We start from the raw sequence: 25,958 nt of genomic DNA, 5'->3' as shown, positions 1-25,958 counted from the left end.
AAAATAATAATCATTTAAGACTTGGAGGCACTGACATTCTGGAGTGAATTAGAAAACTTATGCATTAATTAGACTAATCGATCAAGTCAATTAGTGTTGCTTTTGTCTATCAGAGTAATGTTAAATTAGCTAACGTCTATTGTCTACTACATGCTAGATGCTGTATAAAATGTTTTGTATGTCTTTATTGCCTCATTTAATAATCATTGACCCTGTGAGAAAATGAAGACTTTTTTGTTGTTGTTTTTTGTTTAGTTGTTAAGTCATGTCTGACCCTTTTGTGACCCCATGCACTGTAGCACGCCAGGCCTCCCCATCCATCACCAACTCCTGAAGTTTACCCAAACTCATGACCATTGAGTCAGTGAAGCTATCTAACCATCTCATCCTCTGTTGCCCCCTTCTCCTGCCCTCAGTGGATGTTAAAATATTTATATGAGATCAGGCAGTTCCTTGTGGCCTAGCTGGAATTCAAACCCTTGTCTATCAAACTAGTATAAGGAATCTTAGCCAATCTGTAATAATTGTTATGCAGTCACCCAGTTGTGTCCAACTGTTTGTGACCCCCATGGACTGCAGCACACCAGACCTCCCTGTCTTTCACTATCTCCTGGAGTTTGCCCAAGTTCATGTTCATTGCATCAGAGATGCCATCCAGCCATCTCATCCTCTGATGCCCTCTTCTCCTTCTGCTCTTGATCTTTCCCAGCATCAGGGACTTTTCAGTGAGTCATCTGATGCACACAGATGACTGGAGCTTCAGGTCCAAACTACTGGAACTTCAGCATCAGTCCTTCCAGTGAATATTCAGGGTTGATCTCCCTTAAGATTGACTGGTTTGATCTCCTTGCTGTCCAAGGAACTTTCAGGAATCTTCTCCAGCACCACAGTTAGAAAGCATCAATTCTTTGGCACTCTGCCTTCTTTATAGTCCAGCTCTCACAACCATACCTGACCACTGGGAAGACCATAGCCTTGACTATATGGCCCTTTGTTGGCAGACTAATGTTCTCTGCTTTTCAGCACATTGTCTAGGTGTCTAGGTTTGTCATCACTTTTCCTGCCAAGAGGCAATCATTTTCTGATTCCAAGGCCTGCAGTCACCCTCCGCAGTGATTTTGGAGCCCAAGAAGAGGAAATCTGTCACTACTTCCACTCTTTTCCCTTCTACTTGTCGTGCAGTAATGGGGCCCAATGCCACGATCTTAGTTTTTTTAATATTTAGTTTAAGCCAGCTCTTTCACTCTCCTCCTTCACTTTCATCAAGAGGCTCTTTAATTCCTCTTCTCTTACTGCCATTAGGGTGGTATCATCCACATACCTGAGGTTGTTGATGTTTCTCCTGCTATCTTGATTCCGGCTTGTAACTCATCCAGCCGGGCATTTCTCATGATGTGCTCAGTGTATTGGTTAAATAGTGTGACAGCAGACAGCCCTGTCGTACTCCTCTCTTCATCTTGAACCAATCAATTGTTCCATACAAGGTACTAACTGTTGCTTCTTGATCCACATACAGGTTTCTCAGGAGACAGGTAAGACTGTCTGGTAGTCCCATCTTTCTAAGAGCTTTCCACAGTTGGTCATGATCCACACAGTCAAAGGCTTTAGTATAGTCCATGAAACAGAAATAGATGTTTTCCTGAAATTCCCTTGCTTTCTCTATAATCCAGCAAATGTTGCCAATTTGATCTCTAGTTCCTCTTCCTTTTCTAAACCCACCTTGGACATCTGGAAGTTCTTAGTTTGCATAATGCTAAAGCCTAGTGTGCATTTTTTTTCTGTTGGAAAACTGTAAATTTTATAGATTGTGATTTGAATTCTTGGTAAAATTCAAGATTGGATTTAATGAAACTTATATAAAACAAAAAATGAAAGATAAACTGATTTATAAAGAGACCTAATTGTACACAGGAAGTGAATATAAAAAAATTAATAATGCTATATAAATTCTAAAATTCCATTGCAGCAAAGAATGAAATACATACTGAAGAAAATAAATCACAGATATGGAGGAAACATTTGGAATTTTTTACTGAGAATGTAAAAGAAAAGCCAGGATGAAAATAGATGCTAGTATATATATGAATGTCAGAAACAGATCGATCTATAACAAATTTACCCAAAAAGATTTACAATGAAAAATGCACAAATGAACAAAGATTCATACACAGGCAAATTGAAGGATATAAAGCAGGATATAAATTATTTCAAAGTATAATTAATGTATTACACTTATTAAGATGAAACTGATCTTTTTTTTAATAAAAGGTTGTTGGTGCCCAGTGATGGTATGCACATTATAACACATACATACACACAGACACACATATACACACACAATGTGACATTAAGATCTAGAAAGCAAAAAGGAGAAATAAGGTGAAACAGTGGGCACTTCTGTGGTTTTTATGTTTTACATTTAGTTTTTTTAATCCATATTGAGCTAATTTTTGTGTAAAGTATGCAAGTTATGTAAAGGATTTTTTTTTTTTTTGCCTTTTTAGGATAAAGATTTCAACTTTTGCCCATCAAAACACATGGACATTTTAGGTAGTAATATACCGAATTGATAAAACTGCCCAAAAAAGATACTCTAAAACTATAGTTGGGAATATAAATTGATGAAAACAAATGTGATTCAATATTTTCAGTTCTTGGGATTTATCCAAAGATAAATAATCATAGATATGCAAAAAAATTACATAGATTAATATTAACTGAGTGTTATTACAGGAAAACACTGAAAACATCAATGTACATGTGCAGTATTAGGATGACTGATTGATAGAACAGAATACACCAAGACTAGAATATATGTAGTCATAGGAAACAGAGAAGGTGATGGCACCCCACTCCAGTACTCTTGCCTGGGAAATCCCATGGATGGAGGAGCCTGGTAGGCTATAGTCCATGGGGTTGCGAAGAGTTGGACATGAGTCTAGTCAAGGCTATGGTTTTTCCAGTAGTCATGTATGGATGTGAGAGTTGGACTGTGAAGAAGGCTGAGTGCCGAAGAATTGATGCTTTTGAACTGTGGTGTTGGAGAAGACTCTTGAGAGTCCCTTGGACTGCAAGGAGATCCAACCAGTCCATTCTAAAGGAGATCAGTTCAAAGGCAACAATCCTTTAGCACTCAGCCTTCTTTATGATCCAACTCTCATATCCATACATGACTACTGGAAAAACCATAACCTTGACTAGATGGACCTTTGTCAGCAAAAAAAACCTCTCTGCTTTTTAATATACTGTCTAGGTGGGTCATAACTTTCCTTCCAAGGAGTAAACGTCTTTTAATTTCATGGCTACGGTCACTGTCCACAGTGATTTTGGAGCCCAAGAAAATAAAATCTGTCACTGTTTCCACTGTTTCCCCATCTATTTGCCATGAAGGGATGGAACTGGATTCCATGATTTTAGTGTTTTGAATGTTGAGTTTTAAGCCAACTTTTTCACTCTCTTCTTTCAGCCCCATTAGGGGGCTCATCAAGAGGCTTTCTACCTCTTTCCTCTTCACTTTCTGCCATTAGAGTGGTATCATCTGCATATGTGAGGCTATTGGTATTTTCTGCCAGCAGTCTTGATTCCAATTCGTGATTCATCCAGCCTGGCATTTCACATGATATACTCTACACAGAAGTTAAATAAGCAAGGTGACAATATATAGCTTGTCATACTCCATCCTGAATTTTGAACCAGTCTTTTCCCTGTCTGGTTCTAACTGTTGCTTCTTGACCTGCATACAGATTTCTCAGGAGGCAGGTAAGGTGGTCTGATATTCCCATCCCTTAAGAATTTTCCACAGTTTGTTGTGATCCCTGTAGTCAAAGGCTGTATAGTCAGTAAAGCAGAAGTAAATGTTTTTCTGGAATTCCCTTGCTTTTTCTATAATCCAGCAGATCTTGGCAATTTGATCTGTGGCTCTTCTGCCTTTCCTAAACCTATCTTGTACATCTGAAAGTTCTTCATTCACATACTGCTGAAGCATAGCCTGAAAGATTTTGAGTAGAACCTCACTAGCATAAGAGGTGAGTGCAACTGTACAGTAGTTTGAACATTCTTTGCCTTTGACCTTCTTTGGGATTGAAATGCAAACTGACCTTTTCCAGTCCTGTGGCCACTACTGAGTTTTCCAAATTTGCTGACATATTGAGTGTAGCATTTTAACAGCATCATCTTTCTGGGATTTTATATAGCTCAGCTAAAGCACTCTTTCTCTTACTTTATTCAAACTGAGTCATTTATGCCCTTTTATCTACTGTAACTAAGAATTTAGATTGACTTTTATGATAGCACTCTAGGGAATATAATATAAGGAGGAAAAACTACTCATTTTTACAAAACTTGTGAGGCCAAGGGACAATGGTGCAAAATTTTTGCTAAAAACAGAGGTCCTCAATACAATAGAAACGTGTTCTGTTGCAGTATTTGTCAGAGTACATCTGTTCATTAGGTGATTACATTTTAAATCTTTATTCAGGATAAAACTGCACTTTTTAATTAAATTGGGTGATTTACTTCATGAGGTAATATTGATAACCAAGTAACTTTCTCTTTGATATATCTTTCAAAAGGTAAATACAAATTCATCTCAGATTGTAAAGAATTTAGCTAAGGATATTGATAGGTAAATAAATCTCCATACAAAGCTACTAAAAAGAAAAATATTATATATGTATGTATCATATAATCAAACAGATGAATGTGCATACATAGATATAATGAAACAAAAAGATTATAATATTTATATTCTGAACATGACTCTAAAATAAAAGAAAAAAGATTATAATGAGTAAGACTGTTTAGAGTAACTTTTCTAATTCTTGAGGGGGGAGGGAAAATATCCTAACATGAAAATCTTTTTTCTTATAAAGTAGATAATTGCTGAAATATGTTGACAGTAGTTTACTGATATATATAAATTCATAATGCTGCAGTAAACCTGGTTTTATATTTTATATGCATAGAGTGCAATATATGATACTAAAGGTAGATGCAAAGTGGGTTTATTGTCCTTTGGTACAGTTAAAAGGCTTTAGTCTAGAGTCTCTTAAGTTCCTTTAGATACAGAGTCCGTGTGTGTACTTCTCAGATACCTTCTTAAATACATGGAATTACAATGGATACTCATGGGTATTTAAAAAATAGCTTCCTTGGTATATTTGAAGGGCACATTTAAACCCAACTATGAATCTGAGGAGACATTTTAGTGAAATTTTCTTTTGTGTTATATCTATTGAACTCCATCTAAATCACATATTAGTTTTTTCTCTTAGAAATGATTCCTCAACTTTGTTGACAACATTTCTAGTCCTTTTTAGTATTCCAACTCAGTATTTTCTTCCTGTACCATGTGCTGAATTAACTAAAATGGGTATACACTTTTTCTGAATGGTTTTTCTGTTTCCTCTATTTAGAATACCATTTCCTCAGCTTTTTCACTGATGTCATCATGTGTGGAAATTCTGCTTCTTCCACAGCATTGTGATCATAGCTAGCAACACTGGTAGATACTTCAGAGTTGCTGAGAAACTAGATTTTTTGGTGTGGGATTTCTTTCTTTTAAATTTTTTATTGAAGTGTAGTTGATTTACAGTGTTGTGTTAGTTTTAAGTGTACAGCAATGTGACTCAGATATACACTTAAAACTAACACAGAAACAATAAATATGAAGGGACACATAAGTTAGTAGCAGAATAATAAGCATCTTCAACAAGCTTTACAAATCTGAATGATTTCTCAAAGCCAATGTGAGAAGCCAGCCACTTAGTTCAACCACCTGCCAAAAATATAGCAAAAAAATCCGAAGTAGAGATTGCACTTTAAAAATATTCCTTTCAGGAAGTTTTAATAAAATTAAAAATACAAAAATTTCTTTTCAACAATGATTAAACTTCACAAACAATAAAAATTATAAGGAAATGAATCTGATTTTTAAATAGGTGAATGGGAACCCCCCAACCCAGATAAGAGGTGGAAAGAATACACAGAAGAACTATACAAAAAGGATCTTCACGACCAAGATAATCACGATGGTGTGATCACTCACCTAGAGCCAGACATCCTGCAATGTGAAGTCAGGTGGGCCTTAGAAAGCATCACTATGAACAAAGCTAGTGGAAGTGATGGAATTCCAGATGAGCTATTTCAAATCCTGAAAGATGATGCTGTGAAAGTGCTACACTCAATATGCCAGCAAATTTGGAAAACTCAGCAGTGGCCACAGGACTAGAAAAGGTCAGTTTTCATTCCATTCCCAAAGAAAGGCGATGCCAAAGAATGCTCAAACTACCGCACAGTTGCACTCATCTCACACGCTAGTAAAGTAATGCTCAAAATTCTCCAAGCCAGGCTTCAGCAATATGTGAACTGTGACTCCCAGATGTTCAAGCTGGTTTTAGAAAAGTTAGAGGAACCAGAGATCAAATTGCCAACATCTGCTGGATCATCAAAAAAGCAAGAGAGTTCCAGAAAACATCTATTTCTGCTTTATTGACTATGCCAAAGCCTTTGACTGTGTGGATCACAATAAACTGTGGAAAATTCTGAAACAGATGGGAATACCAGACCACATGACTTGCCTCTTGAGAAACCTACATACAGGTCAGGAAGCAACAGTTAGAACTGGACATGGAACAACAGACTGGTTCCAAATAGGAAAAGGAGTACGTCAAGGGTGTATATTGTCACCCTGCTTATTTAACTTCTATGCAGAGTACATCATGAGAAACACTGGGCTAGAAGAAGCACAAGCTGGAATCAAGATTGCCGGGAGAAAAATCAATAACCTGAGATATGCAGATGACACCACCCTTATGGCAAAAAGTGAAGAAGAACTCAAAAGCCTCTTGATGAAAGTGAAAGAGGAGAGTGAAAAAGTTGGCTTAAGGCTCAACATTCAGAAAACAAAGATCATGGCATCTGGTCCCATCACTTCATGGGAAATAGATGGGGAAACAGTGGAAACAGTGTCAGACTTTATTTTTTGGGGCTCGAAAATCACTGCAGATGGTGACTGCAGCCATGAAATTAAAAGATGCTTACTCCTTGGAAGGAAAGTTATGACCAACCTAGGTAGTATATTTAAAAGCAGAGACATTACTTTGCCAACAAAGGTCCATCTAGTCAAGGCTATGGTTTTTCCAGTAGTCATGTATGGATATGAGAGTTGGACTGTGAAGAAAGCTGAGCGCAGAAAAATTGATGCTTTTGAACTGTGGTGTTGGAGAAGACTCTTCAGAGTCCCTTGGACTGCAAGAAGATCCAACCAGTCCATTCTGAAGATCAGCCCTGGGATTTCTTTGGAGGGAATGATGCTGAAGCTGAAACTCCAGTACTTTGTCCACCTGATGCAAAGAGCTGACTCATTGGAAAAGACTCTGATGCTGGGAGGGATTGGGGGCAGGAGGAGAAGGGGACGACAGAGGATGAGATGGCTGGATGGCATCACTGACTCGATGGACGTGAGTCTGAGTGAACTCCAGGAGTTGGTGATGGACAGGGAGGCCTGGCGTGCTGCAATTCTTGGGGTCGCAAAGGGTCGGACACAACTGAGTGACTGAACTGAAGAAGGGAAGTGCAAACCACTTCAGTATTCTTGCCTTGAGAACCCCATTATCAGTATGAAAAGGCAAAAAAATATGATACTGAAAGATCAACTCTGAGGTCAGTAGGTGTTCAGTATGCTACTGGAGATAAGTGGAGAAATAACTCCAGAAAGGATGAAGAGATGGAGCCAAAGAAAAAACAGTGCCCAGTTGTGGATGTGACTGGTGATGGAAGCAAGGTACAATGCCATAAAGAACAATATTGCATAGGAACCTGCAATGTTAGATCCATGAATCAGTGTAAATTGGAAGTAGTCAAACAGGAGATAGAAAGATTGAACACTGACATTTTAGGAATCAGTGAACTCTAATGGACTGGAATGGGTAAATTTAATTCAGATGACCATTATATCTACTACTGTGGGAAAGAATCCCTTAGAAGAGATGGAGTAACCCTCACAATCAACTGAAGAGTCTGAAATGCAGTACTTGGGTGCAATCTCAAAGACGACAGAATGATCTCTGTTTGTTTCCAAGGCAAACCATTCAGTATCACAGTAATCCAAGTCTATTCCCCAACCACTAATGCCAAAGAAACTGACGTCGAATGGTTCTATGAAGACCTACAAGACCTTCCAGAACTAACCCCCCAAAAGATGTTCTTTTCATCATAGGGGACTAGAATGCAAAAGTAGGAAGTCAAGAGATACCTGGAGTAACAGGAAAATTTGACCTTGGAATACAAAATGAAGCAGAGCAAAGGGTAACAGTTTTTCCAAGAGAACGCACTGGTCATAACAAATACCCTCTTCCAACAACACAAGAGATGACTCTACACATGGACATCACCAGATGGTTAATACCAAAATCAGATTGATTATATTCTTTCCAGTCGAAGATGGAGAAACTCTGTACAGTCAGCAAAAACTTAAAAAATGAAAAGGTCAATTTTTGTTCCAATCCCAAAGAAAGGCAATGCCAAAGAATGTTCAAACTACTGCACATTTGCACTCATCTCACACTCCAGCAAAGTAATGCTCAAAATTCTCCAACCTAGGCTTCAACAGTACATGAACCGAGAACTTTCAGATGTAAAGGTGGATTTATAAAAGGCAGAGGAACCAGAGAGTGAATTACCAACATCCATTGAATCATAGAAAAAGCAAGAGAATTCCAGAAAAGTGTCTACTTCTGCTTTATTGACTACACTACAGCCTTTGACTGTGTGGATCACAGAAAACTATGGAACATTAAAGAGATCAGAATACCAGACCACCTGACCTGCCTCCTGAGAAATCTATATGCAGGGCAAGAAGCAAGAGAACTGGACATCGAACAATGGACTGGCTCCAAATTGGGGAAGGAGTACGTCAAGACTGTATATTGTCACCCTGCTTATTTAACTTCCATGCAGAGTACAAGATGTAAAATGCTGGGCTGGAGGAAAGCACAAGCTGGAATCAAGATTGCCAGGAGAAATATCAATAACCTCAGATATGGAGATGACACCACCCTTATGGCAGAAAGCAAGAAGAACTAAAGAGCCTCTTGATGAAAGTGAAAGAGGAGAGTGAAAAAGATGGCTTAAAATTCAGCATTCAAAAAACTAAGATCATGGCATCGGTCCCATCACTTCATGGCAAATAGATGGGGAAACAATGTAAACTGTGAGAGACTATTTTCTTGGGCTCCAAAATCACTGCAGATGATGACTGCAGCCGTGAAATTAAAAGACGCTTGCTCCTTGGAAGATAAACTAGATAGCTTTAATAAGCTAGATAGCATATTAAAAAGCAGAGAGATTATTTTCCTGACAAAGGTCCACTGAGTCAAAGCTATGGTTTTTCCAGTAGTCATGTGTGAATGTGAGAGTTGGATCATAAAGAAGGCTGAGTGCTAAAGGATTGTTGCCTTTGAACTGTGGTGTTGGAGAAGACTCTTGAGAGTCCCTTGGACTACCAGGAGATCAAACCAGTCCATCCTAAAGGAAATCAGTCCTGAATATTCATTGGAAGGACTAATGCTGTAGCTGAAGTTCCAATACTTTGGCCACCTGAAGGGGAGAACTGACTCCTTAGAAAAGACCCTGATGCTGGGAAAGATTGAAGGTGGGAGGAAAAGGGGACTGCAGAGGATGAGATGGTTGGATGGCATCGCTGACTTTATGGACATGAGTTTTAGCAAGCTCTGAGACTCGTCGATGAACAGGGAAGCCTGTGTGCTACAGTCATGGGGTCGCAAAGAATAAGACACCACTGAGTGACTGAACTGAACAGCAACAATAAAATACAATGACCTAAATACCACACCTTCAGGATAACTTTAAAGTGAGAATGTATAGCCTTCAAATTACCTATAAGTTTAAGAAAAATCGATGCCACTATTTTACAAACTCCTATCCAAAGTCCATCTAGTCAAGGCTATGGTTTTCCCAGCATCCCAGTCCTGGGTGTTCATTGGAAGGACTGATTTTGTAGCTGAAACTCCAATACTTTGGCCACCTGATGCAAAGAGCTGACTCATTAGAAAAGACCCTGATGCTGGGAGGGATTGAGGGCAGGAGGAGAAGGGGATGACAGAGGATGAGATGGTTTGATGGCATCACCGACTTGATGAACATGGGTTTGTGTGAACTCTGGGAGTTGGTGATTGACAGGGAGGCCTGGTGTGCTGTGATTCATGGGGTCACAAAGAGTCAGACACGACTGAGCAACTGAACTGAACTGATCCAAAGTCCATTCCTGAAGCAAGTAGAAAGAGAGGGAAAGGTCCAGGGAAAGCCATGGAATGAGAAAAGGGGAAAATGGAAGTTATAAGAGGAGATAATTGGAGAATCTTAGGAAAGTAATGGGAACACTTAGCACTATTCTTGTAACTTTTCGTAAGCCTGAATTTTTTTAATTTATTTTGGCTGTGCTAGGTCTTTTTTGCTGTGCTTGGTCTTTCTCTTGTTGAAGCGAGCTGGTGCTACTGTAGTTGTGCATGGGCTCCATAGTTATGGTGCATAGGCTTAGTTGCTCATGCACATGAAATCTTCCTGGACCAGGGATTGAACCCATATCCCCTGCTTTGGCAGGTGGATTCTTATCTATGTACTGGACCACCAGGGAAGTCCTATAAGTCTGAAATTATATTTTAAAATACTATTAAAAAATTAGGTGAATAAATAGATGGTAAACAAGTGAAACAAAACTGGCAAAATGTTAGTAATTGTTGAAGCTAGGTGATATGTACATGGGGATTTCTTATATTTTTTTCTAAAGTTAGTATATGTTTGTTTAGCATCCATAAAAGACTTTTAATAAGGAATGAATTTACAGTGATCTTTTTGATAATGTAAATTTATTTCCTCATTAAACACTCTTGCTTTTAAGGCATTTAAGAACTGATCCTGTTGAAATAAACTAAAGAAGACCTAAATAAATGGCAAGATATTTCATCTTTATGAATGAGAAGACAATGTCATTAAGATTGACAGTATCACTCAAATTGATTTATAGGTTCATCTCAATCTGTATCTAAGTTTCACCTGACTTCATTGCAAAAACTGACAAATGTGAAAGTGTTAGTCACTCAGTCGTGTCTGACTCTTTGAGACCCCATGGACTATAGCCTGCCAGGCTCCTCTGTCCATGGGGATTCTCCAGGCAAAAATACTGGAGTAGTTCTCCCCTTCTCCAGGGGATCTTCCCAACCCAGGAATTGAACTCTGGTCTCCTTCATTGCAGGCAGATTCTTTAATGTCTCAGCTATCAGGGAAGCTGATCCTAAAATTCATGGAGTAAGTCAGGGGACCCAGAATAGCCAAAATAATCTTTAAAAAGGACAAAATTAAAGAACTCATACTTCTCAATTTGAAAACACACTACAGTGCTACTACAATAATCAAAATAGTGTGGTAATGGAATAAGGATAAAGATATAGATGAATAAAATAGAATTGAGAGTCTAGAATTAAATCATATAATAGCCAATTGATTTTTTTATGTATCATGGTTTTTAATTCTTCAGAGAACTCATTACTACACATTTAACAGTAAACCACTTCTTACATTTCAGTGTTTAAATTACAAGGTATCAAACAGAGAGAGTGACTCAGCTTGGCAGAAGGATCATTTTTCTGCTATCATTATTTATAATTTAAGTATGGTTAAAAGTGGTGTCTTTAGGCCAGATTCACAAGATGTGGCTAGTGGTAGGTCTCTACTGTGTTAAGCTACCTGAGCTGGGGCTTAGGGCATTGGCTTTCCTATACAATAATTCTGCATAGGGAAGACATCTGCATGAGATTTGGAAGGCGTAAGTAAAGCAGCAGCCCCATATGTATTTATAAGGTCCATGTGTAGGATCATATTCTCCTGCAGATCACACACATTGTCTCCAAACTGCTGGCTAAGGGTGGTGTCATGGGACAGTAGCTGCAGGTACTCTAGCTGCTGCTGATTCTCCTTTGGTTCCTCCTAATCTTAGGCCAAGGATGTGTGAAAAGCCATGATGAGGAGTGTCAGCTTCTACAGTTCACCACATCATTGAAATTGAGACAGATACAAGTTCTCGTTCATTCTCAGGGTTTGCAGCCAATTCTTGCAGGTCATTTTTGCCCTCCCTCACTTCACAGGCCTCCTTCCTTTCAGGCCCAGTATCAGATACAGGAACAACATCTTCACATAGATTCTTTTACTAGTTATCGCATTTTGTATGGTTGCTAAGTTGTGTTCAACTGTTTGCAGCCCCATGGACTGCAGCACACGGGGATTTCCCTGCCCTACATTATATCCTGGAGTTTTCTCAAACTCATGTCCATTGAGTCAGCAATGCTGTCTAACCATCTAATCCTCTGCCACTCCCTTCTCCTTTTGCCTTCAATCTTTCCCAGCATCAGGGTCTTTTCCAATGGGTCAGCTCTTCACATCAAGTGGCCAGAGTATTGGAGCTTCAGCTTTAGCACCAGTCCTTCCAATGAATATTCAGGGTTGATTTCCTTTAGGATTGACTGATTTGATCTGCTTGCTATTCAAGGGACTTTGAGGAGTCTGCTCCAGCATTTGAAAGCATTAATTCTACGGTTTGGAAGCCTTAATTCTTTGGCACTCAGCGTTCTTTGGGGCTTCCCAGGTGGCGCTAGTGGTAAAGAACCTGCCTGCTAATGCAGGAGACATAAAGGACCCGTGTTCAATCCCTGGGTCGGGAAGATTCCCAGCAGGAGGGCATAGCAACCCACTCCAGTATTCTTGCCCAGAGAATACCTATGGACAGGGGATCCTAGAGGGCTACAGTCCATGGGGTCACAAAGAGTCAGACACGACTGAGGCAGCAGCACACACATAACTTTCTTTATGATCTATCTCTCACATCTGTACATGACTACTGGAAAAATCATAGCTTTGACTACACAGACTTTTGTCGGCCAAGTATTATCTCTGCTTTTAAATACGCTTTCTAGGTTTATCATAGCTTTTCTTCCAAGGAGCAAGCATCTTTTAATTTTGTGGCTGCAGTTACTGTCTCCAGTGGTTTTGGAGCCCAAGAAAGTGAAATCTGTCACTATTTCCACTTTTTCCCCATCTATTTGCCATGAAGTGATCAGACTGGATGATGCTATGATCTTTGTTCTTTGAATGATGAGTTTTATTGTTTTTATTTTTAAAATTATTTAAATTGGAGGCTAATTGCTTTACAATATTGTAGTGGTTTTTGCCATACATCAACATGAATCAGCTATGGGTGCACATGTGTTCCCCATCCAAAGCCCCCCTCCTAATTCCCTCCCCATCCCATCCCCCAGGGTCATCCCAGTGCACCAACCCTGAGCACACTGTCTCATGCATCGAACCTGGACTGGCGATCCACTTCACATATGATGATATACATGTTTCAACACTACCCTCTCAAATCATCCCAACTTTCCTTCTCCCACAGAGTCAAAAAGACTGTTCTTCACATCTCTTTTGCTGTCTTGCATATAGGGCCATCGTTACAATCTTTCTAAATTCCATATATATGTGTTAGTATATTGTATTGGTGTTTTTCTTTCTGACTTACTTCACTGTGTATAATAGGCTCCAGTTTCATCCACCTCATTAGAGTTGATTCAAATTGATTATTTTTAATGACTGAGTAATATTCCATTGTGTGTATGTACCACAGCTTTCTTATCCATTCATCTGCCAATGGACATCTAGGTTGCTTCCGTGTCCTGACTGTTGTCAACAGTGCTGTGATGAACATTGGGGTACACGTGTCTCTTTCAATTCTGGTTTCCTTGGTGTGTATGCCCAGCAGTGGGATTGCTGAGTCATATGGCAGTTCTATTTCCAGTTTTTTAAGGAATCTCCACACTGTTCTCCATAGTGGCTGTACTAGTTTGCATTCCCACCAACAGTGTAACAGGGTTCCTTTTTCTCTGCACCCTGTCCAGCATTTATTGTTTGTAGACTTTTGGATAGCAGCCATTCTGACTGGCATGAGATGGTACCTCATTGTGGTTTTGATTTGCCTTTCTCTGATAATGAGTGATGTTGAGCATCTTTTCATGTGTTTGTTAGCCATCTGTATGTCTTCTTTGGAGAAATGCCTGTTTAGTTCTTTGGCACATGTTTTGATTGGATCATTTATTTTTCTGGGATTGAGCTGCAGGAGCTGCTTGTATATTTTTGAGTTTAATTCTTTGTCAGTTGCTTTGTTTGCTATTGTTTTCTCCCATTCTGAAGGCTGTCTTTTCACCTTCTTATAGTTTCCTTCATTGTGCAAAAGCTTTTAATTTTAATTAGGTCCCATTTGTTTATTTTTGCTTTTATTTCCATTACTCTGGGAGGTGGTTCATAGAGGATACTGCTGTGATTTATGTCAGAGAGTGTTTTGCCTATGTTTTCCTCTAGGAGTTTTATAGTTTTTGGTCTTACATTTAGATCTTTAATCCATTTTGAGTGTATTTTTGTGTATGGTGTTGGGAAGTGTTCTTGTTTCATTCTTTTACAATTGGTTGACCAGTTTTCCCAGCACCACTTGTTAAAGAGATTGTCTTTTCTCCATTGTATATTCTTGCCTCCTTTGTCAAAAATAAGATGTCCATAGGTGCATGGATTTATCTCTGGGCTTTCTATTTTGTTCCATTGATCAATATTTCTGTCTTTGTGCCAGTACTATACTGTCTTGATGACTGTTGCTTTGTAGTATAGCCTGAAGTCAGGCAGGTTGATTCCTCCAAGTTCCATTTTTCTTTCTCAAGATTGCTTTGGCTATTCAAGGTTTTTTGTATTTCCATACAAATTGTGAAATTATTTGTTCTAGTTCTCTGAAAAATACTGTTGGTAGCTTGATAGGGATTGCATTGAATCTGTAGCTTGCTTTGGGTAGTATACTCATTTTCACTATATTGATTCTTCCAATCCATAAACATGGTATATTTCTCCATCTATTTGTGTCATCTTTGATTTCTTTCATTATTGTTTTATAGTTATCTATATATAGGTCTTTAGTTTCTTTAGGTAGATATATTCCTAAGTATTTTATTCTTTTTGTTGCAATGGTGAATGGAATTGTTTCCTTAATTTCTCTTTCTTTTTTCTTATTGTTAGTGTATAGGAATCCAAGGGATTTCTGTGTGTTAATTTTATATCCTGAAACTTTACTATATTCATTGACTAGCTCTAGTAATTTTCTGGTGGAGTCTTTAGGGTTTTCTATGTAGAGGATCATGTCATCTGCAAACAGTGAGAGTTTTACTTCTTCTTTTCCAATCTGGATTCCTTTTATCTCTTTTTCTTCTGTGATTGCTGTGGCTAGGAATTCCAAAACTATGTTGAATAATAGTGGTGAGAGTGGGCACCCTTGTCTTGTTCCTGACTTTAGGGGAAATGCTTTTAATTTTTCACCATTGAAGATAATGTTTGCTGTGGATTTATCATATATGGCTTTTATTATGTTGATGTATGTTCCTTCTATTCCTGCTTTCTGGAGAGTTTTTAATCATAAATGGATGTTGAATTTTGTCAAAGGTTTCTCTGCATCTATTGAGATAATCATATTGTTTTTATCTTTCAATTTGTTAATGAGGTATAGAATGATGAATTTTAAACCAGCTTTTTCACTCTCCTCTTTCACCTTCATCAAGAGGCTCTTTAGTTCTTCACTTGCTGCCATTAAAGTGGTATCACCTGCATATCTGAGGTGGTTGATATTTCTAATGGCAGCCTTGATTCCAACTTGTGCTTCATCCAGCCTGGCATTTCCCATGATATACTCTTCATAGAAGTTAAATAAGCAGGGTGACAATATGCAGCCTTGTCATACTTCTTTCTCAAGTTTGAACCAGGCCATTGTTTCATATCCTGTTCTTACTGTTGCTTCTCTATCTACATACAAGCTTCTCAGGAGACAGGTAAGATGGTTTGGTATTCCCATCTCTTTAAGAATTTTCCACAGTTTGTTATGATCCATATAGTCAAAGTCTTTAGTATAGTCAATGAAGCAGATGTAGAAGTTTTTTGGATTCCTCTTGGTTTTTCTATGATCCAGTGTTTGCAATTTGATCTCTGCTTCCTCTGCCTTTTTCTAAACTGAGCTTATACATCTGGAAGTTCTCAGTTCATGTACTGCTGAAACCTAGCTTGAAGGATTTTGAGCATAATCTTGCTAGCATGTGAAATAAGTGCAGTTGTACAATAGTTTGAACATTCTTTGGCTTTGCTCTTCTTTAGGATTGGGATGAAGACTGACCTTTTCCAGTCCTGTGGCCACTGCTCAGCTTTCCAAATTTGCTTGCATATTGAGTGCAGCACTTTTACAGAATCATGTTTTAGAATTTGAAATAACTCAGCTTGAATTCCATCACCTCCACTAGCTTTGTCAGTAGTAATGCTTCCTAAGGCCCACTTGAGTTCATATTCCAAGATGTCTGGCTCTAGGTGAGTGACCACACCATCATGGTTATCCAGGTCATTAAAACCTTTTTCTTCCTTTTTTTTTTTTTTTATAGTTCTTCTGTGTATTCTTGCCACCTCTTCTTAATTGCTCAATATGAAACCTCTATGGTAAATCTTATTCTATATCACTAATAATGCATCTCTTATCTGACTGAGCCCCAACTGATAATAAACAGTTCAAATTAGAATTAATAGGCTAAGGTAAGGAGTGTTGATTTTATTTTAAATGCATAGAGAATCTTTTAGATAGTTTTAAGCAGCTTGCTCTAATGAGCAGAGAAGGCAATGGCACCCCACTCCAGTACTGTTGCCTGGAAAATCCCATGGACGGGGGAGCCTGGTGGGCTGCCGTCTATGGGGTTGCACAGAGTCAGACACGACTGAGTCACTTCACTTTCACTTTTCAGTTTCATGCATTGGAGAAGGAAATGGCAACCCACTCCAGTGTTCTTGCCTGGAGAATCCCAGGGACAGGGGAGCCTGGTGGGCTGCCGTCTATGGGGTCGCACAGAGTCGGACACGACTGAAGTGACTTAGCAGCAGCAGCAGCAGCTCTAATGAGACTGAATTTAGGAGTCATGGGTATAAGCCAGCTGAGCTTTCCTATTGTAATCATCTAGGTGAGAACTGATGGCAACCTGGACTCGAAAAGTAGCAGTATAGCTTAGCCAATTAATTTTTGACAAGGGTGCCAGGACAATTAAATGAGGAAAAAATAATAAATGTTGCTGGGACAACTGTATATCTACATGGAAAAGAATGAACCTGGACCCCTACTTCATAACCATATATAAAAATTAACTAAGAATGGATCTAAAACTTAAATGTAAGTGTCAAAACTTAGGAAGAAAATTTAGGTGTAAATCTTTGTGACCTTGAATTAGGCAATGGCCTAATGATACCAAATGTACAATGATACCAAAAGTACAAGATAGATAATAAGAAGTGTGGATGAGGATGTGGAGAAATTAGAACCCATATACACTGCTGGTGGGAATATAAAATAGTGTAGCCACTTTGAGAAACAGTTTCGCAGTTCCTTAGCAATTTAAGCATAAAGTTACCATATGAATCAAGAGTTCAGCTTACAGGTATATACTCAAGAAAAGAGAAAACATATATTCACACAAAAACCTGTACATGAATGTTCATAGCAACAAATAGTCAAAAAAGTAGAAACAAACCAAATATCCATCAAGTAGATAAAGAAAAGCTGGTATATCCATACAATGAAATATTCAGGAATAAAAAGAAATAAAGTCTTTATACAACATGAGTGAGACTTGAAAATTTTATGCTAAGTGAAAGAAGCCAGTCACAAAGGACCACATATTATATGATACCATTTAAATGAAATACCCAGGATAAGCAAATCCAAAGACAGGAAATTGATTAGTGATTGAAGGAAGAGGGGACATGAAGAGGTTGGGGTTGGAGAGTGACAGCTAAGGTGTGTGGGGTTTCTTCTGACGTAAAAAACAAGTTCTGATTGTGGGATGGATACAGAACTCTGAATCTACTAAAAGACATTGAGTTGTACACTTTAAACAAATGGCTGTATGGTATGTGAATTTTATTTCAATAAATCTGTTTTTTAAAATATCATTTTTTGGTAGGCAACTTAAGTTCAGTGAAAGAACCATACATGTAAAATATATCAGTATAATTTGGCTAGGTTTTCAGTTTGTATTTTAGTAATTGCTGTTGTTAGGAAAGTAATTTTGAAGTACTTGTTCTGAAGAAAAGCAATTTTCATATTTTGGATGTATAGAAAGTCCCACTTATTTGTTCTTTGCTCAGTATGACCAGTGAGCAGTATAGCCACAGTTATTTGAATTCTTTGCATGTAAAGTAGAAAAAAATGTAGCTTGAATTACCCATATGGTGAAAGGGAAGCTGCATTTGAAAGTACACTTGATTGTACAGATCTGAGATAGTATTGGCTGGTTATTGAATATTAACATCATGTGGCTCCCTATTGTTTTCACCAGTTTTAAAGACAGAATCATTGTTTTCTGTCACTTATCTCAAAATCTCAGTTAAAAATGAATTCATACAGCATGAGTAAAAAGCAAGTTACATGTAAACTGGTAAGAATTATTTAAATTATTTTTATTTCCCACTAGGACAGCTGCATAGAGGCTAATCTGGTGGTTTTATTAAGAATTCAGATTATGATAAGGAACTTGAAAATGAGTGTTCCTGATATAACACATCCTATAGATTTGAGCTTTATATTGTTCTGAATGGCAAAATCTGATATGAGCAAGTTTCCACCTTTCAATAAAGGCAACAAAATTTGAATCAAGTTTCAACAAGTAGAAGAGAACCTGTATAAAACAAAGTATTGATTATATTCTAGAAACTGTAACTTTCAGTTGAAAAGATAAAAATACTAGAACTTTACATGGCAAAATATAATACTTTAGATACTGGCAATATATTGAAGGTGTATTTTCAATAAATTGGATCAAATTCGAAATAGCTTTATTTTTTCTTAAAAACAATTTTGTCACTCAGTTGTTTTGAAATTATGTGGAGAGTTATGCATATTATTTGTTTTTAAATTTATGTTATGTTAGTTTCAGGTGTAGAAAAAAGTGATTCAGTTATACATATATCCTTTTTCAGAGTCTCTTCCCATACAGGTTATTGTAAACTATGGAGTAAAATTTCCTGTGCTATACAGGAGGTCCCTGTTGATTATTTTATAAACAGTAGTGTGAAAATGTTATTTGCAGCCTCCTTATTTATCCCTCCCAAACACCTTTAGTAGCCATAAGTTAGTATTCTGCATCTGTGAGTCTTTTTGTTTTGTTGTCACTCAGTCATGGCTGACTCTTTGCAAACCCATGAGCTGCAGCACCCCAGGCTTCCCTCTCCTTCATTATCTCCCTGAGTTTGCTCAGACTCATGTCCATTCAGTCGATGATGCCACCAACCATCTCATCTTCTGTCTCCCCCTTCTCTTGCCCTCAATCTTTCCCAGCATCAGGTCTTTTCCAATGAGTAACCAAGTATTGGAGCTTCAGCATCAGGCCTTCAGATGAATATTCAGGTTTGATTTCCTTTAGGATTGAATTGGTTTGATCTCCTTGCAATCCAGGGGACTCTCAAGAGTCTCCTCCAGCACTGCAGTTCAAAAGCATCACTTCCCTGGCGTTCAGCCTTCTTTATTGTCCAGCTCTCACATCCATACATGACTACTGGAAAAACCACAGCTTGGACTATAGGGACCTTTGTTAACAAAGTGAATGTCTCTGGTTTCTAATATGCTGTCTAGGTTTGCCATAGTTTTTCTTCAAAGAAGCAAGTGTCTCTTCATTTCATGACTGTCATCATCATCTACAGTGATTTTGAAGCCCAAGAAAGGAAGTCTCTCGCTGTTTTCATTGTTTCCAGATCTATTTGTCATGAAGTGTTGGGACTGGATGATGCCATGATCTTCGTTTTTTGAATGTTGAGTTTTAAGCCAGCTTTTTCACTCTCCTCTTTCACCTTAATCAAGAGGCTCTTTAGTTCCTCTTCACTTTCTGCCATTAGAGTAGTGTCATCTGCATATCTGAGGTTATTGATATTTTTCCCAGGAATCTTGATTTTAGCTTGAGCTTCATCCAGCCTGGCATTTCACATGATGTACTCTGCACAGAAGTTAAATAAGCAGGGTGACAGTATACAGCCTTGTCATACTACCTTCAGCATTGCCCTTCTTTGGGATTGGAATGAAAACTGACCTTTTCTAGTCCTGTGGCCACTGCTGAGTTTTCCAAATTTGCTGGTATATTGAGTGCAGCACTTTCATAGCATCATCTTTTAGAATTCGAAATAGCTCAGCTGGAATTCCATCACCTCCACTAGCTTTGTTGGTAGTAATGCTTCCTAAGGTCCACTTGACTTCAGTCTCCAAGATGTCTGGCTCTAGGTGAATAATGACACCGTTATGGTTCTCTGGATCATTAAGACCTTTTTTGTGCAGTTCATCTGTTTTCTTGCCACCTCTTCTTAATATCTTCTGCTTCTGTTAGGTCCAGATCATTTCTGCCCTTTCTTGTGCCCATCTTTGTATGAAATGTTCCCTTAGTATCTCTCATTTTCTTGAAGAGATCTCTAGTGATTCCCATTCTATTGTTTTCCTCTGTTTCTTTGCACTATTCATTTAAAAGACTGTTATCTCTGCTATTCTTTGGAACTCTGCATTCAGATGGGTATATCTTTCCTTTGCTCCTTTGCCTTTTGCTTCTCTTTTCTCAGCTATTTGTAAGGCTTCCTCAGACAACCATTTTGCCTTGTTGCATTTGTTTTTCTTGGGGATGGTTTGGTCACCTCCTCCTGTACAGTGTTCCGAACTTCCATCCATAGTTCTTCAGGTACTCTGTCAGATCTAATCACTTAAATCTATTTGTCACTTGCACTGTATAATCCATTTGTCACTTCCCCTTTAGGTAATATCTGAATGGCCTAGTGTTTTGTAAAAAAATAAAATGAGGGTTTTTTTGGTATCATTTTTTAAAATTAGGTTCCAAATATAAGTGATGTCATATGATATTTGTCTTTCTCTGTATGACTCACTTACCTTAGTATGATAATCTCTGGGTCCATCCATGTTGCTGCAAATGGCATAATTTCATTATTTTTTATGGCTGGGTAATATTCCATTGTGTATGTACACCACATCTTTATACAGTCATCTGTGGATATACATTTACCTCACTTCCTATGTCTTGGCTGTTGTATATAGTGCTGCAGTGAACACTGTGGTACATGTATCTTTTTGAAGTATGGTTTTCTTTGGAGATACCCCCAGGATTCGGATTGTTGGATTATATGGTAGCTATAGTTTTAGTCTTTTAAGGAAAATACATATACTGTTCACCATAGTGGTGGTACCAGTTTACATTCCTACCGATAGTGTAGGAGGATTCCCTTTTCTCAACACCCTCTCCAGAATTTTTTGTGTGTAGACTCTTTGATGATGGCCTTTGATGATGGGAAGATCCCCTGGAGAAGGGCATGGCAACACACTCCAGTATTTTGCTTGGAGAACCCCCTTGGACAGAAGAGCCTGGCAGGCTACAATCCATGGGGTCACAAAGAACTGAAACGACTTAGGACATTCTGACTGGCATGAGGTGATAACTTATTGTACTTTTTATTTCTGTTTATCTAATAATTAGTGATGTTGAGCATCTTTTCATGTGTTTGTTGGCAATCTGTATATCTTCTTCGGTAAAATGTCTATTTAAATCTTCTACCCTTAAGTTGTTTGATATTAAGTAGCATAAGCTGTTTGTATAGTTTGGAGATTGATCCCTCATCAGTCACCTCATTTGCAGATATTTTCTTCCATTCTGTGGGTTGTCTTTGCATTTTATTTATGGTTTCTTTTGCTGTATAAAAGCTTTTTAGTTTAATTAGATCCCATTTATTTTTTGTTTTTATTTCCATGACCCTAGGAGATGGATTAAAAAAAAAACATTTATATGAAAGAGTGTTATTCCTATGTTTTCCTCTAAAAGAACTTAATAGTATCAGGTTTATATTTAGGCTTTTAATCCAGTTTGAGCTTTTGTATATGGTGTTAAAGAATTTTCTAATTTCATTCTTTTTCATGTAGCTCTCCAGTTTTCCCAGAAGCATCTCTTCAAGACAGTGCCTTTTCTTCATTGTATATCTTGCCTCCTTTGTCACATATTAGGTGACCACAGGGGTGCGGGTTTATTTGTGGGCTTTTTATCTTCTTCCATTGAGGTAATATGTTTCTGTTTTGTGTCAGTACCTTATGTTTTGAAAATGGAGGCTTTGTAGTATAGTCTGAATTTAGGGAGCCTGATTCCTTCAGCTCCATTTTTGTTTCCCCCTGCCCCACCCTTAGGATTGCTTTGGTTATTTGGGGTCTTTTTTTGCCTGCATACAAATTTTAAAATTATTTTGTTCTAGTTCTGTGAAAAATGCCATTGGTAATTTGATAGGGATTGCAATGAGTCTGTAGTTTGCCTTGGGTAGTATAGTCATTTTGACAGTATTGATTCTTCCAATCTAAGAATATGTTATATTTTTCCATCTGTGTCATCTTTGATTTCTTTCATCAGCATCTTGGACTTTTCAGAGTACCGGTCTTTTGCCTCCTTAGGTTGGTTTATTCCTGGACATTTTATTCTTTTTTAAAAAATTACTTTTATTTATTTGCTTCTGGCTGTGCTGGTTTCTTCGTTGCTGCATGGGCTTTTCTCTAGTTGCGAAGAGCGGGGGCTGCTCTCCAGTTGAGGGTACTGAGGGCTTCTCACTGTGGTGGCTTCTCCTATTGCAGAGCATGGGCGCTAGGGCACCCAGACGTCAGTAGCTGCAGCATGAAGCCTCAGCAGTTGTGGTTCCTGGACTCTAGAGCACTGGGCTTCATAGCTGTGGTGCATGGGCTTAGCTGCTCTGCAGCATGTTGGTTCTTCCCGGACCAGGGATTGAACCCGTGTCAACTGCAGAGACAGACAGAGTCTTTATCTGGGACACCAGGGAAGCCCTGTTTTATTCTTTTCGATGTGATGGTAAATGGGATTGTTTCTTGAATCTATCTGATCTTTCATTGTTAGTGTATAGACATGCAACAGATTTCTATGTGTTAATTTTGTATCCTGCAACTTTACTGAAATCATTGATGAGCTCTAGTAGTTTTCTGGTAGCATCTTAGCAGTGACAGTTTTACTTCTTCTTTTCCCATTTGGATTCCTTTTATTTCTTCTTCTTCTCTGATTGCCGTGGCTAGAACTTCCAAAACTATGTTGAATAAACATGGTAGAGTGAACATCTTTGTCTTGTTTTTGATCTTAGAGGAACTGTTTTCAGCTTTTCACCATTGAGTATGATGTTAGCTGGAGGTTTGTCAAATATGGCCTTTATTTTGTTGAGGTATGTTCCTTCTGTGCCCACTTTCTGTAGAGTTTATCATGATTGGGTGTTGGATTTTGTTAGAAGCTTTTTTCTGATCATCTGTTGAGATGATCATGTGATCTTTATTCTTTAGTATGTTAGTGTAGTGTATCAGACAATTGATTTGCAGATACTAACAAACCCTTGCATCCTGGGAAAAGTCCCACTTTATCATGGTATATGATCCTTTTAATGTATCACTGGATTCTGTTTGCTAGTATTTTGTTGCAAATTTTTGCATCTATATTCATCAGTGATATTGACCTATAATTTTCTTTTTGTGTGTGTGGTATCTTTGCCTGGATTTGGTACTAGGGTGATGGTAGCTTCATAGAATGAGTTTGGAAATGTGTCTTCCTCTGCAACTTTTTGGAGGTGTTTCAGAGAGACAGGTGCTAACTCTTCTCTAAAGGTTTGATAGAATTCACCTGTGAAGCCATCGGATCTTAGACTTTTGTTTGTCAGATTGTATGAGCTAGCACTCCTGTGGGAGACCCTCTGTGATACCATTATTTTCCAGTCTGTGGGTCTCCCAATTAGCTGGTATGGGATTCGATTATATTGTGAAAGTACCCCTCCTACCCTCTCACAGCTTCTTCATCTTTGGGTGTAAAACTTTTTTTGGTAGGTTCCAGTCTTTTTTGTCAATAGTTGCTCAGCAGTTGTGATTTTGGTGTTTTTGTAAGAGGAAGTGAGCTCAGGTCTTTTTACTTCACCATTTTGTCCAAACTTGAGGGGCTGCTTCTATTTGAAATGCTTTCTGCCTCCTTCCTAAATGTATGTTGGTCATTATCCCCTTGATATGGGGTGTGTAAGTGCAGCACCCCTTGCGTGCTCTCCTGGTATGGTGGCAGTGATCAGCGCCCACCCATGGGTCTCCCAACAGCAGTGTGGCATGTACACCCAGGACAGCAGGGGCAGTGATCGGTGCCTATGTCTGGATCTCCCAGTGCTGGCAAGGCCCATGCCCTCCTAGAACAGCAGAGGCAGGGGTTGGTGCCTGCTCACTGCTCATGCATGCTTCCCCTGACCGCAGCGGCAGCAACTGGCTTCTGCTGCCATGTCCCCTAGTTTCTGCAGCAGCCCCTGCCCACCTCTAGAGCCCACAATGGTGGCAACAGCTCTTGCCCAACCCCAGAACTCATAGAGGTGGCATCCTGTTGCCTGAGAGCATGCACACTTGTAAAGAAGCTCCTGTGGTGGTCTCACCAGTCTTCCTGGGCTCCCCCAGTAATGGTGCCTTGCCTCTCAGGTGAACTCAGCTTCTTCCGAGTGCACCCTCAATTGTCACAGTTCACCTCTTCAGGCTGTTTACCTGTAGGCAGCCCCAGTCCTCTCCTTGGGTCTGACCTGAAGCTTGAGCTTCAGCACCCAGCTGCTGCCCATACCAGTGGACGAGCACCACAGGGTGGGGGGCACAGTGTGGCAGTGCCAACTGTCTGTGCAGGTTGCTCTCTCTTGCCTTCTGCACACTGGTGTTCTCCCTCTGTCCCGGCTGTGCCCTTCTCTCTCGTTTTTTGTTTCTTTTTTCTTTTGTCCTACTTGATTACATTGAGCTTTTCTTGCCCTTTTTGAAAGCTGAGGTCTTCTGTCAATGTTCAGTAGATGTTCTGTGCAAATCGTTCCATTTGTAAAAGTGTTTTTGATGTATCTGTGGAAGGAAATAAGCTCCAAGTCCTACTCCTCAGCCATCTTGGTTCCTTCTTATAATGCATGTGATTTGTGCAGAAATGTCTGCTGTTAGTTCAGAAAGGTTTTCATTTAATGTTGCTTATATTTTGAAGATAACTGCAATCAGAAAATGTCAGCTTTTATTAACTAGAACAAAAATTACTATTTGCATATTTATTGCCTTTCCTTTTCCCAAGGCCATTAAAGAGATTCCACTTTGTTTCTTCCCAGGCCATTAGAGATTCCACTTTGTTTCTTCCCTTCACTTGACTTCTGAAAGGCTTTTAGCAGGAAGCAATTTTGGGATGCTATGAGGCCATGTGTGTTGGGGGTGGGGTGGTGGTGCAAAAAAAAGTGAAGGAATAATTTTTCTGGGACCTTTATCAAATGGGAATCTGGGTAAACTAGGGTGTAAGGGAGTACATGAGGGAAGAAAGAAGGATTTTTCAAAGTATTGTTCAAGAGTGACAATAAAGAACTTGAGTTACTTTGAAATTCATCTTTGAATGTCATCAGGTTGCTCTGGCCACAACACAGCTTGGGGTGAGACAAATGGATGAATAATTTAATAGGACTGCAAATTATCAAAAGTCTTACAACAATAATTGAGAGGGTGGGGGGGGGGGGTGTGCTGTGTGTGCATGCTCTGTCATGTTCGACTCTTTCTACCCCGTGGACTGTAGCCTGCCAGGCTCCTCTGTCCGTGCCATTTCCCAGGAAAGAATATAGGGGTGGGTTGCCATTTCCTACTCCAAGGGAGACGGATTCTCTACCACTGAGCCAGCTGGGAAGACCCTGTGGGGGTAAAGAACACAAAGTAATCTGAAAATGGAAGTTGTTGTTACAAAGTGACATTCACTGTTGTTTCTTTCAGTTTTTGTTGATCAAGATTTGCTATT

The 25,958-nt window shown here is 38.9% G+C and overlaps 2 protein-coding genes across 4 annotated transcripts in view; one reads left to right on the top strand and one right to left on the bottom strand.

Moving 5' to 3' along the window:
- PHYHIPL (phytanoyl-CoA 2-hydroxylase interacting protein like) overlaps window positions 1–25,958 on the top strand; it is a 109,069-nt gene that overhangs the window by 70,129 nt on the left and 12,982 nt on the right. The gene's annotated exons all lie outside the window — the stretch shown is intronic.
- Window positions 25,732–25,958, bottom strand: part of FAM13C (family with sequence similarity 13 member C) — a 153,801-nt gene continuing 153,574 nt past the window's right edge. For all 3 annotated transcript variants that reach the window (XM_052639918.1, XM_052639919.1, XM_052639920.1), the window contains exon 15: window positions 25,732–25,854. The gene's annotated coding sequence lies outside the window, so the exon portion shown is untranslated. The remainder of the gene's footprint in view (window positions 25,855–25,958) is intronic.

Source organism: Budorcas taxicolor, chromosome 5 (assembly GCF_023091745.1).
Source record: "Budorcas taxicolor isolate Tak-1 chromosome 5, Takin1.1, whole genome shotgun sequence".
Lineage (NCBI taxonomy): Eukaryota > Metazoa > Chordata > Mammalia > Artiodactyla > Bovidae > Budorcas > Budorcas taxicolor.
Note: the sequence above shows the minus strand (reverse complement) of the source record. Positions and strands in the feature narration are given on the sequence as shown.